This window comes from Melampsora larici-populina (genome assembly GCF_000204055.1).
Source record: "Melampsora larici-populina 98AG31 unplaced genomic scaffold MELLAscaffold_13, whole genome shotgun sequence".
Taxonomy (NCBI): domain Eukaryota; kingdom Fungi; phylum Basidiomycota; class Pucciniomycetes; order Pucciniales; family Melampsoraceae; genus Melampsora; species Melampsora laricis-populina.
Genome location: NW_006768777.1, coordinates 1,421,514 through 1,435,277, shown reverse-complemented (window position 1 = coordinate 1,435,277; position 13,764 = coordinate 1,421,514).

Below are 13,764 nucleotides of genomic sequence, written 5' to 3'. Positions count from 1 at the left end.
AAAAGGAAATTAAAAAGAGATTAATTAAGAAAAAGTTTATTCAACAAGTTGATGGTGGTAGTTATAAGTTACCTAGCTTAAACAAATTGAAAAAGGCTGTAGAATATGTTTTGGAAGGAGAAGTACTGTTGGATTTTGAAGATGTTGAAGAAAGCAAAATTAGGATCATAGATGACCTTCCTGGAGTTAAGAATGAAGTTATTCAAAACAATATAAATAAGAAAATTGCTAAGATTACTGGAGAACAAGCAAAAGCTACTCATCAGATTGATTATTTGAGTAGTGATCATAATAATCTTCAAACAAATATCATTCAGAACTCTAGCTTAATTCCACATCCTGATTCTTTTACATATCAAATTTATGTTCCTAATCATTTCCAAACTTATATTGAACAACAACCTGCTCCTTATCAACATTATCAGACCAATCAACTCGCGCCAAATGATTCAAATATTCATCAATATCATGATCATAATCAAGAACAGAACTATATCTATAATCAATATCAAGAACCAATTGAATTTAATGAACTACAAGTACGAGAAGCTGATTTAAATGATCAATATATCAACTCTGACACAAATTACAATCAAATGGATTACTATTCTGATACTGAGAGTACTTTTGATCATAATGAAAATTCGAGTTTTTTAATGGAACCAGAAGATTTTAATTTAATTCAGCCAGTAGTTTCATTACCAAATTTAACACCAATTATTACTAATGATTTTCAAATGTATTCTGTCAATAAAGAAGTAAAAATTGAGGAAGAAGATTTAGCACAAAATAATGAGTCTCAAATTAAGAAAGAGGATGTTAAAAATCAAATTCAAGAAGATCTTAAAATAAAGAAGCAAGTAGCATTTGATGATGTTATAGAAGTGATTGATGTTGTGGACATGGATGAAGTGTTAGAAGATAATGATAATGCTATTGGAGAAGATTTTATGCGAATTGAGAAAGGATATGGTATCAAGAAGAAGCAAGAGATAAATGAACATTCAAACAATTTATTTTCTATCAATTCAAATACACATAAATTCATAAAAAAATCAAATACATCTGTTTTCAAAGAGAATTCTAAATCAATGTTATCAAAAGTAGTGAACAGAGTTAAGCACAAATTTTATCAGTTTTTCATTAAAGAGTTATTTTCAATTTCGCCTGAAGTGTCTAAAGAAGTTGAGAAATGGTCTAGGAAAGTAAGATTAAAATTGGTATAGAATGAATTATCTTCGTGGTGTGAGATTTTAAAGCAGAAGAAGGGGAGGTGGGCAGTGTAGTTAGTTGAGGAGATATTTGTGTGTTATTGATATGTTTCTCTTTCTCAAATTCAAACAATCTTATAGTGTTAGCAAAATAAACAAATTCTTATCAATTTAAAAAGTCACATCAATCAAATTAAAATAATATTCAAGATTGGATTTTAACAAATGAGGATAAACAGACTAGTTGGATGAAAGCTATTTATTTTTTGATTGGTGAACTGGGGGCAGTTTAGGAAGAAGGGGAGGATGTGGTAATCAATCTATGAGACCAATCAAAAAAAAAAATCGAATTTTAAATTACATAAATTATATTACATATAGTTCAATATTTACATCATTTTGTCATTTAAACAAACTTATCAAGATCAGAATAAAATATTAACAAACAGATTACAAAAAGAAAAGAAAGAGAAAAAACATAAGAAAAACTCGAAAATAGAGGTATACAGGTTGGAAATGGTTTTTAGGGTATTAATATTAGGTTTATGGGTTTAGTAGGGTTAGAATATGAAAGAGGAGCATTATGTTATTCAGTAACAACTTTAATCATGATGGTTTATAAGATAAGATAGAAGTTATTGAGGAAATGGGAAAAAGTCGAAATTGGTAAACAAGGGTTTACAGGTAGTTTCACATATGTAACAGTGGTATTAGTAATGAATGAGGTTGCCAAGAGTGTTTTTAGGGACTTCCACGGTTAGATATTGCTGTGTAATGTTACAGAAGGAAAGAAAGGCTTAGTAAAAGGTGTGAAAAGTGAAGAAAATAGGTGAAAATCGTCGAAAATGAAGGTTTTCAGATAATTACATGTGTCAAATGATGTCAGAAAATGCTGGGTAATAGTTCATTCGACGCAGAGTCATCAAATTCATAATGTACAATCTTTAAATCATTAGTAACAGAGGTTTATGGCAAAAGTTATAAGGAATCAAAGGATTTGATTACACATCAACAAGATCACAAATCATTAATAACTAGCAATTACATCATTGGAATGCTGAATCATCATAAGATCAAATCAATATTCATTCTAGACCATTCAGAACACAGCATATACACAGCATTTGATCATAAGAATAGAGATTAGTCATGTTTTACTGGTCAAATTAGTAATAAATCTTATCAGATGATGAATAGAAGATCACATTACATCATAGTAATGATCATAATGGGTTGATGAGCTACTGATGGCGAAATTTAGGAATGTAGAGAGTGGTTGAATCATTAGATCAAAGCTGTTTACCAACATTTTAGTCATCTTTTGGTTTTTTAGATGGTAAAGAGGATTTTTTAAGAGCTGTTTACCACTTTAACAATTTGTATTGATGTGTTTATAAACTTGTGTCTTTTGTGCGAAATTATGTTTCCTTTCTTCTTCATCTCTTACAGAGCTTTAATTTTATTTATCATTATAAATTTATTATATCAGTACTAGGTCACTCAAACCAGCCCTTCATCAGAGGAGAAATTTGTTTTATGTGCTTTATATGACACTGTCATTCTGGAATAATATCAAAAAGATATTGAGATTATTTTTCTACATTTTGACTCGACTGGAATAACACTAAAATTGTGTTGAGATTAATTAAATCAGGTGCTTTTCTTTTATCAAATCAGTTATATTTCTCTGGTGCCTTATCAGTACTCAAGTCAACAGTTTCTCTTTCTGATTGACTTGTTTTAGAAGAGCAGTCCTTAGACAACTTCTACTAGTCATTATATTAGTGGATTATCCTCTTCCAGCTCTGTATAACCCTTGTTGGGTTATATGTTCTACAACGGTGGTGATGGTGGTGACAGTGGAGATGATGATGATGATGATGATGATGGTGGTGGTTGAGATAATGGTGGTGATGGCAATGATGAAGGAAAAGGATAAACAGTCACCATTATTGGATCAAATATTTACAATAAGAACAGGCAAAGGACATGATTGGATAAATCTTGATACTTGATACAATCAATCTTAATACAGACAATCTGATAAAAGTGAAAGAGCTGTTTTCAAGACATAATAATGAAGGGAGTTGATGGGAGGACAAGTTCATCAGGATTAAATAACTTATATACTGAAAAAATTGAATGAATATCTTTTTGTTGATTATGTCTCACAACAGCTCATTGTTGCCAGCCAATTTGGATGTGATACCGGGTGCAAGGCAGTAGCGGAAGGACCAACACATGAATGTGAGATGGATGAATGATTTGAATGATTGAACTCTGCTCCTTCATTATGCAGGGCGTGCAATGCAACCCAGCTGAGCTCACAATCTCGAAGTTGACAATATTAATAATAAAATGATACTGATATCAAATTAATTTGGTATTTGGTTTTTTGATAAAATACAACTCACAAGCTTTTGCACACCAATACATCATCAATATGATGATCAACTAATGAAATAAAATGTATTTCAAAGCAAAAAAAAAATTCTCCAAGTAACAAAACATAACATCATTTTGGAAGATAGAGAAATATACAACCAATCAATAACAATGACTTTGATGTTTACACGGTTCCAGACAACATGGGGTCTACATTACTGCAAGGCTCCATGATGTTAGTATTAGCACAATTGAATATGTTCTGAATTTGATTATGCAGATGAGTTTGAGTTTGAGTTTGAATTGAGGTATCTAATTGATTGTTTGGAGGTGGGTTGCAGCTATTGGTGATTTGAGTTTGGTGGAGTTCACCATGTCAATATTTGTGTAGCATGTTGATGTGCACACACAGAGAGTTATAAAACAAATCTCAAAGTCTTTTGGTTAGATTTGAAGTGAGATTGTTGTTGAGCACCCTTTGTGAAAAGTGGGTCATTCATAGGATTTGCAGAATCCTTTGTCAACAGCTGGTGTCAACTGACTTTCAACATCCCAGTTGATAAGGGGAAGATCCACGTACCTGTTGTAACATCTCTTTGATGGGTCTTTACAGGGTGTAAGGAAAGTCTTTTGCGTGTGCACATTGACGTGCTACAAGGATACTAACATGGTGGTTGGTTGCGGCTGATATCTTGAGATTGGTCAAGTAGATAATAGGTTGAGCTGTAAGTTGTAACATGACCAACTGAATCAAGTCTTCCTTGAGGTCTGCTTTGTTAGCAACAATTTTAGCCAAGTTGAGGTTGCTGCTTGGCATCTTGAATGTCTCTTGGACTGAACAAGAACCAGGTAATAATTTCAATTTGTGTCCAGCTTGGGGAAGTGTAGCATCACACTTGCTCTGTGACCATTTCTTCAACTCTGTGGTGTTGTCTAAATCACAACATGTCAGAAGGTGTGACATTCCATTTTGATCATATTGAAAACTGAACCTTAAATAAGAATTTTGAAAGCGCATTGACCACTTGAGACTGAAGGCTTTGACCTTAACCTAAAAAAGAGAGAAAGATGAGTGATTGTTACGTTTGCGGTGTCTTTCAACTAACTACCCAGATTGGTCTCCAGCTCAACACACAGGGGCCAAAATAGATACTCACATACATGTGAGTGTTGTAGACTTTTTGGAATTATCCAAAAAAGATTCATTTTCTTTCAGATTGATTCAATTCACAATCTTGTTTGTGTTCAGGTGATCATCCTGTGGTTCTCATATTTTACTTGACATTTATTGAGAAGGCTCATTTCCATCTTGGATGAGCAATAACTGATTCCCGATGAGTACTCAGGATCAGCTCATGAGGCACTGAATACTCAGCAATTTGTTCAAAATGAAGATGAGCACATGAACTATACCTTCCTGAGGCTTCATTTTTCAGTGAAGAAGCCTGCCCAGGGGCGTCCCATTTGAGCTGCTCAGCAAATACTCAGTAGCATCCCCTGACTGGATCACTGATGGGCCGGACTTTTCTCAGACTTCCTTGCTAAGGAATGAAGCCTGATAAAAGCATCATCCCATATGCTCATTGCTCAGCTAATCCTCAGTGATATCCCCGGATAAAGTTTTTCACACTGAGGGGCTGAGATCAACTGAGCAGCCCCTCAGCCAATACTCAGTGACATCCTTTGGATCCTTCTGATCCGGCCAGGAATTCCCCTGAGGACTAGCTGAGCAGGCCCTCATCCAATGAGCAGTGAAATCCTCCGGATCCTCCTGATCTCAGGGATGCCCCTGAGGAATAACTGAGCAGCCCCTCATCCAATGAGCAGTGAAATCCTCCGGATCCTCCTGATCTCAGGGATGCCCCTGAGGAATAACTGAGCAGCCCCTCATCCAATGAGCAGTTAAATCCTCCGGATCCTCCTGATCTCAGGGATGCCCCTGAGGAATAACTGAGCAGCCCCTCATCCAATGAGCAGTGAAATCATCCGGATCCTCCTGATCTCAGGGATGCCCCTCCGGAATAACTGAGCAGCCCCTCATCCAATGAGCAGTGAAATCCTCCGGATCCTCCTGATCTCAGGGATGCCCCTGAGGAATAACTGAGCAGCTCAGTTGAACGAGCAGACGGGCCTCAGGCTTCATTCCGGAGCCATGAAGCTTGAGGCAAGCTTGGCGCTCTGTGATCCATCTGGGGGATGCTTCAGAGACTTAGCTAAGGGAATACTCAGTTCAGCTCAGCCCCTAAGCTATACATTGGTGGCATCCCTTGGAGCTTACTGAACCAGGATATGCCACTCAGGATCAGCTGAGCAGATGGATCAGCCCTTCCTCAGACTTCTTTGCTCAGGAATAAATGCTGAGGAAGGCTTAGTTTGTCTGCTCAGTTCCTGATGATCACGTAATCAGCTGACAAACAGAAAGAAAAGGGAAACAAATGGGAAACAAATGGGAACAAAACAGGAAAATTTCAACGCTCACATAGTTGTGAGCATCAATTTTTGCCCCTGTGACAGGTGCTTCGCCAACCTGATAAGCTTGCAGCTTGGTTGGTAACCTATCAATGCCCTCAGATTTATATATCATATTATATAGTTATTGACATCAACAGTGTTCTGTGTTGCTTGAAAGGTGTGATTACCAATGTGAGTCAATACTGCAATGAGGACCATCTGGAAGTGGTTGGCTCTGGCTATTGGGATGCACTGTGGCTCCTTTGAAAGATAAGTATCATGTTCTGAGATGATAGAAGGTAAGGGATACTTTACCTTGGCTAATGTTTGATCCAAAAAGTGTTCAGCTGTATCTTTGTACTGCTTAAGGCATCAATGGTTGGTCAGCACATTGGTCTGGGGTTGAAGGATGTTGTCTCAAGCCTGCTCCCCAATACCCATCTTGGCCAGTTCTTCCTTGGTGGATTCAAAAATGTTTGTGTCCTGTGAGACTTTCTTGTATGATTTTCTCTCTTCAACAGGGATATTGGCCAATTTATTGCTCAATATCCCATAGCCTCACCACTACCAATACCACTAGCTATTTTTGGGAGTAGAAGAGAGTCAAGTACATAAATGAGATGGTCAGGAGGTAGAAGAGTAAGACTACTTGCCAGCTTTGAATATTGCCTTAGCCAAGTCGCTTTGTAGAAACTCACTCCATGTTGATGGTTGATGTACACCTAGTTACTTGCCACTATGAGGCACAATGAAATAATGTTTCCTCAAGTGACTTCATACCAATATAGGCTGAAAGCTTGAACTCACAAAATTTCTTCAATGGTGGAATCAAGCGGAGAGAGATCAGATTGTACCTGTGGCGTGTTGATGTACTGTTACATAGATTTGCCAAAAAAGTGGATCACACTCAGCAGAGCGGTTCAGGTGTTGCTTCTTGCCTGTGTTGCAAAAATGGATGCAAGAGCTGTTTCCTTTTTGTGTATTCATAAATCCTTGTTAAAGTATATACATACAAGTGAAAACATCCTGACATTTCAAATGAGAATTGATCTCTTTGAGCTTATTGCCGTCTGGGCTCAAATCCAGTGTGAATGTCCAATATGCATCTATCATAGGCTAGGACCTCGAGTGCTTATGAAGAAACAACACCCATATTATTGTCCATATTTTCCAATGGTTCATTACCAAATTAACTTGATTAGGATAACAAAAACTTTTTCAAAGAAGCATGTGCGGCTTACCACCAGGATCAAAACCACAAAATGCAAAGGGATCTACAAATATAAAGCATTGTGCAGATGTAGCAAGAAACAAACAAAATCTTCCGATGACAGGAAGCCGACTCAATGACTGAATGAATGAATGTGATGTGTGGTGATACATATAAGAATAATGTGTGACATCATTGCGGTCAATGGCCCTGTCCGGAAAACGAAGCCTGGCTCAAAAAAATTTAGCGTCAGCGTCAATCTGATCATGATTCTCTCAAGATACAAGATTCATATCAGAGACACTCACAATGGGAGGAGCATATTGGCGAAATCTCAGAGAACCTTTACACATTTTGTCCTCCTGCAAGAGTTGTAACAGGCGCATGGTCGATGTGCTGGAGCTTTTGGATCAACTGGCTTCGCGCAATTTCCATATTCCCAAGCCCTGCATATTGGCTGTCTTGAAAACACGGGAGTGAGGCTGATGACTAAGATCAAAGTCACAACGTTCTTCATTAGGATGTACTGGACAAGTGTTACTGAAGGTCAAGTCTTAGATTCTGGACAAGCCAGAAGAAAGAGACAGGGAATTACCGGGATTGAAGAAACCACAAGAGACACGCTCAGCTGCAAGTCTACGACTACGAGTTCCACAGGAATAAGATATATAATTGTGTACCTATATAAGACACGCTCAGCTGTAAGTCTATAGCTTCGATTTTCACAAGAGAAAGATGTGGAACCGGAGCTGATGCCGAGCAGCCGGCTCTTGTGGTGTCCAATTGGGACTGCACCGCGGTCGTGCCGCGGCGTGAGAGCAGTCCACAACAGAAACCTCTGTGATATCTGTAAATCTCGGGTTCATCATAAGTCATGTCTCTCATGTCACGACTCACGAGAGCTACACTCTTCACTAGGCTAGACTAGGCTTCAATCATGATTATTCACCAATACCATTTTTTGCGACATTGGAATGGGATGTAGCCAATCTCCGTTGGTTATGCAGCTCAACCCGTGATCCGGTCACGATCCGGGCCCTTATGGCTTGCCCGACCCCCGATCCGACGGATAAAAAGTGTAATCCGGACCTCGGAGGAATGACCGGTCGGATTTTTTTAAAAAATCCTAGCGCCCGACATCCGATCCGGCGGATAGCCGGACATCCGGTAAATTTCTGAAAATTCTGGAAGTTTGGCTCAAACGTTCCAGAATGTTCTTTTTCCTTTGTATCTCCTCGCAAGATTCCTCAACCAACCTCGAGAGTCAATGCATATCATCGAAAGTTGATGATCACCGCTCAATACCCAGAATCAGATTAAAACCTTATCGACACCGTTCAATCAACTCAACATCGATCTCACATGATGTCTGAAGCCAACAACAGTGTTTCCGCCTCGGGATCAACGGTATCGACTGATAAAGAGTCAGCGCAGGATTCCGATTTTACTGATACTTCCACTACGACCATTCGCCAACCAAGCCACGTGTGGACCTATTTCAAGAAGGTACCAAACAAGCAAATCAATAAGTGTCACTTCATTATGAAGAATGGACAAGCTTGTGGTAAAGAGTTGTATCGAGATAAGAGGTCGAGTACTAAATCCATGAGCAACCACCTCGAAACTCAGCATGGCGTTCGCAAAGGCAATCTGTTGAATCAATATGATATTGCTCAATCTTTCAAGAAGATCAAGACAATTCACCCGGTAAGAGTCTTGGTATTATTAATCTTTTCTCTACTTTCAAAGACATGAATTCATTGTTTTATCTTAACAACTATGGTCAGAACGGTCTCAACTCTCACACCCTGAAGAGTGCACTCACACACTTTATTGCGGAATGTGACCTTCCGTTCTCAATCATGGAACGACGGTCATTTCGAGACTTGCTTCAATTGGCAAACCCAAAAGTCGACGGCATGCTAGTCAAACGACACGCCATCGCTCAACACATGCGCCAAACCTACTATCACTACGAAGATTATGTGAAGAAGTTCTATCTAGGTCCTTGCAAAGCAATCGCGATAACTCAAGACGCATGGACGTCTCCAAACAACGCCGCGTTCATGTCTCTTACCGGTCATTTCATCACTAAGGACTGGGAGCTTGTTGATGTTACCCTTGGCATTGCCGAAATTCAAGGTCAGTCTTCTTTTTCGATTTGCTTCATAACTTTTGATGGATTTCTTAAATGAACCTGATTGTCTAGGTTCACACGATGCAACCAATCTAGGCGCGATCATCATTGATTACTTAAAGAAGTTTGATCTCACTCGTAAATTGTGTGCCATGACGGCTGATAACGTCAGTACCAATGCGGCAATCGGTCGAGTAATTTCTATGTCAGAAGATATCCCTTTCGATTTTAACACTCAAGTTCATGGGTGTGTGGCCCATGTGATCAACCTAGCTGCCAAAGATGGCCTCAAGGTGTTTGGTGAAGTGCTCGACGAAGATGAGGATGCTCAACTCACTTCAAATATCCATAACCTTATCGACCCACCCGATTCGACTCAAATCAATCTTAAAACAATCTACCACCGATGCCATGGTCTAGTCAAATGTACCCGCTCCAGCCCTCAGCGTGGCCAATCCTTTGCCGCCATCGTCAAAGCAAGGCGACAACTTGCAAACTCTTTAAACCCAGCCACTGCCTCCAGTCCAGAGAATTTGAATGAATCTGATGATCTCGATCCGGCCACTTCATCTGCTGTCAATTACCTAATGCGAGACCAAACTATTGATGAAGACATGCCAACGCCCAAGTCACATGCTAGCACTGCCAATTGACTTGTAGCTGATGTTCCAACAAGATGGAACTCATCTTATCATATGTTCCGAAGACTCCTTCTTCTACAGAAGGCATGCGATGATTTTTGTGGTGCTCAAGACTTCAAGAAATACGCCCTTTTGCCTCTCGAGTGGGAATATGTTAAACAGATGTGTGAATTTCTTGAACCACTCAGCGAGGCTACTGAAATCCTTTGCAAATCAAAATACCCAACCATGCACCAAGTGGTTCCGATCTACGTTGTAGTGATACAAGGCCTGAAATCGGTAAGAAAATTTCTATCTTACATATTCTTGTCACTCTTGACTGACATGATTTCAATCTTAGGTGGCTCAGCGATACGATCATAATCAACTTATTCCTGCTTCGAAGCTCATGATCAAGAAACTTGAAGATTACTTCAAGAAAGTACTTGCAAAACCCGCACCAATCTGTGCCACGATTCTTGATCCGCGCCACAAGCTGGCTTATTTTGAAGTGAGTTTGTTTATTTCACTTCCTATCTTGCTAATCTAATATACTGATCAGTTGTTTCTATTTTACCAATTAGCAAAATGTGATGATGTTGTCCGACTACAATATCTACCCTTCAAATGTTTGGTTCATGTTTGAACAAGAGGCCAGGAAGTACGAGGTTGAATGCCCAACCCCCACCGCAACTATCACCAGAAAACAAAAATCGACAACTTCTACTTCACAATACTTTGAAGATGCTATATTTGGCAACCGAGACTCTATTGCCGAACACTCAATTGACTCCGAACTCCACCAATACCTTGGCAAAAAGCTTGAAAGGCGCGACAAGGTTGTGTTAGATTTTTGGAAAGAGCGCATCAACATCTATCCCAGTTTGGCCAACATGGCCATGAGTTTTTTGGCGATTCCAGCAACTAGCTGTCCTTCGGAGGGGGTGTTTACCAAGGCTAAACAAATCTTGGCACCCCAGCGAGTTAGTCTTGCACCTCGACATGTAGAGGGAGCCTTATGTGTTAAAGACTGGTACCGAGTCTTTGGTCCTTTGTACATGGAAGAGCGTGTTGAGACCCCTGCTCCTGCTGCAGTCATAATTGACTAGTTTCTTTTTTTTTTACTTTTTACTTCCTTCTTTGTTTTTTTCTTTCTTTGATGTGAAATGCAAACCACATACACCTTTTTGCAAGCTAAATACACCACTGGATCCGTCGGATATCCGGTGTCAACCCTTGACCACAGTGCAGTGCAGCGCAATTTTGGCACAAATTGCGCTGTGCCGTTTGTCGGCCCAGTTAACACTGCGCTGCACTGCGAAACAGCGCAGTGGCTAAATATTGAGGGGGGGCCATGCGCTGAGATTAGCGCAGTTTAGCGCAGCGCAGTGGCGAAAAACTGCGCTATTTTTCGGCACAATTTTTTTTTTTTTTCGCACAAGCTTGTAAATAAAGAGGATGGGACACAAGACACATGAGACAGAGCACACAGAGCCAGCAGTAAAGACAGACATATAAGGAAGAACAAAAAAAATCTGAGAAAATAAGATAGAGAGAAAAACAAGGATCAAGAAGGAACCATCTCAATAACTACACCTTTGCACTTTTCTTCTTCTTTGCCAAACCTGCAACAAGCTGTTCCACAGCTGAAACCGCCTTCCCAAGATCACCTGAAGGCACAAACTTTTGTTTGAGCCATTGACAGATTCCAACAGCTCTTTCAATGGATCTTGATGATAGGCCACCTCGTCGATTTGCGCACACAATTGCTGCAGTTGAAAAGGTTCTTTCAACTGCACAAGAAGACCCCACACAAGCCAAGAAGTCCCGAGCCATCTTAGCCATCTTCGGAAATCAATTTTGATTGCGCTGCAACAATAAGGAAGTCAGCCAAGGTCATGCTAAATAAAAGATAATGAGACTTACTCTCCACCATACTAATATATCAGTATTGCCTTCGCATGGATGCATTCCGGAGAAGTACTGTTCAAGTTCTTCGTCGATGGTCAGAACATGTTTAGCTGAGGTGCTGAACACATTTGTTTCGTCAAATGGATCGAATGGTCGATTGGCTTGAGTTTCGGCCTCGCTAGTCGATTGTGATGCAGGATTAACATGAGTTTTCTCATACTCCGAGAAGTGTTGGCGAAATAGCTCGTCGGCGCGTCCGGCATAATCAGGATATTTATTCTTGATGAACTCTAGTCGAAGTCGGGGATTGAGAATGGTTGCCATGACAAGTGGATCACAGTAAAGTGCCTCTGTCTGGTATCCACGGAGCTGATTGATCATACCATCGATCATCTTGGATAACCCTTGATGTGGTGTGGCGTTTTTGGTATTGACAAGGACCGAGATTAATCCAGAGTACTGAAAAAGAACCGAGGCACCAGTTGGCCCATCGCCTTCCATCTTCTTGGTGGATCGCAGAAAAAACTGTAAGGAGAAGTTAGTAAAGTTGGTAATTATTGGAAACATCAAAATCGAAGGCACTTACCCCCAACACATCATTCAACGCTTCAATAGCCTTCCATTCTTCAGGACTAATGGTAATGCCTTCGTAGAAACCTTCCGAATCTTCGTTGATCATGTGATTAATTACCTACACACAAAACAAAAGAAAAATTATTAGAAACAAGAACCAAGAAACGATAATACAATGATATATGTGACTACTTACTGATTTAGCTTTGCACAAGCGAGTTTGAGCATCAAACCATATATTCCACCTCTGACCATGGGCAGCAATTAGCCCACCACCCGAGAATCCCAGCTGAGTCGCACAAGCTTTGAAGTGATTGAGGCGTGGTGCACTCGAAGTTATCAATTTGTTGATGCGTCGTACCTTTAAAGAGAATTGATCAGTCACTTGTTTTAGAATCATGAAAGGAAGAGGAGACATTACCTTGGTTACAGCTCGAGGTAAGAGAGAAGCATCAGGATTCTGTTCCTTGTAGTCGGATGCTTGCTCTTCATCCCCTGAGGCATTGCTTGCCTTGACGTCTTCACCTGCTTCTAGGGTTGATTCCTGTTCCCGATCACTATTGCAATCAGCTAACTCACCATCCTCATCAACTACATTACCGTCGGCCATGACAATTTTGGGTGAAGGGATATGGTCGTCAGGAAGGAGTAACCTAAGTCGTTTGCCAGAGGGGATTGTAGGTTTGGTTCGGCCTTGATCACCGAGTCCAATCGTCTCAAGTCCGGCCTTGACTGTCAATGCCAACTTGTGACAATAACATCGGATCTGATTGCGAGACGAGTTCCAAAATATCGGATCGTCGCAGTCCATGAACATTGATTCCAGCTCCTTCGCCAAGACTGGGTTGCTGGATCCTGAGTCGGTTGTCTGAGCAAGCATGTGTCATCAGGAAAAACTCATGTCAGCTCTATGGATAAAAAGAGAGAAACAAAACCGAATTCAAAACATAAAAGGAATAATAGAAGAGATGAAATAAAAAGACAGAAGACTTATCTTTTTATGAAGACCGTGTCGAATAAGAAACTTGCCAACTGGTCGAGCCAGCAATGATCCATAATGATTCCATGCTATGAGCTTCAACGTCAGGTGTGTGACGTGAAACTCCCAGTTTTCATCGATGTAAGAAACGGCTACACCGATGAAAGCCCGCTTGCCTCCTTTTGTAGTCCATACATCGTGTATGACACAAATTTTGGAGTCAAGACCCTATGGCAGAAGAGATCGGTGTGTTAGCAAGAGGGATCTAAATAAATTTTGAAAGAAAA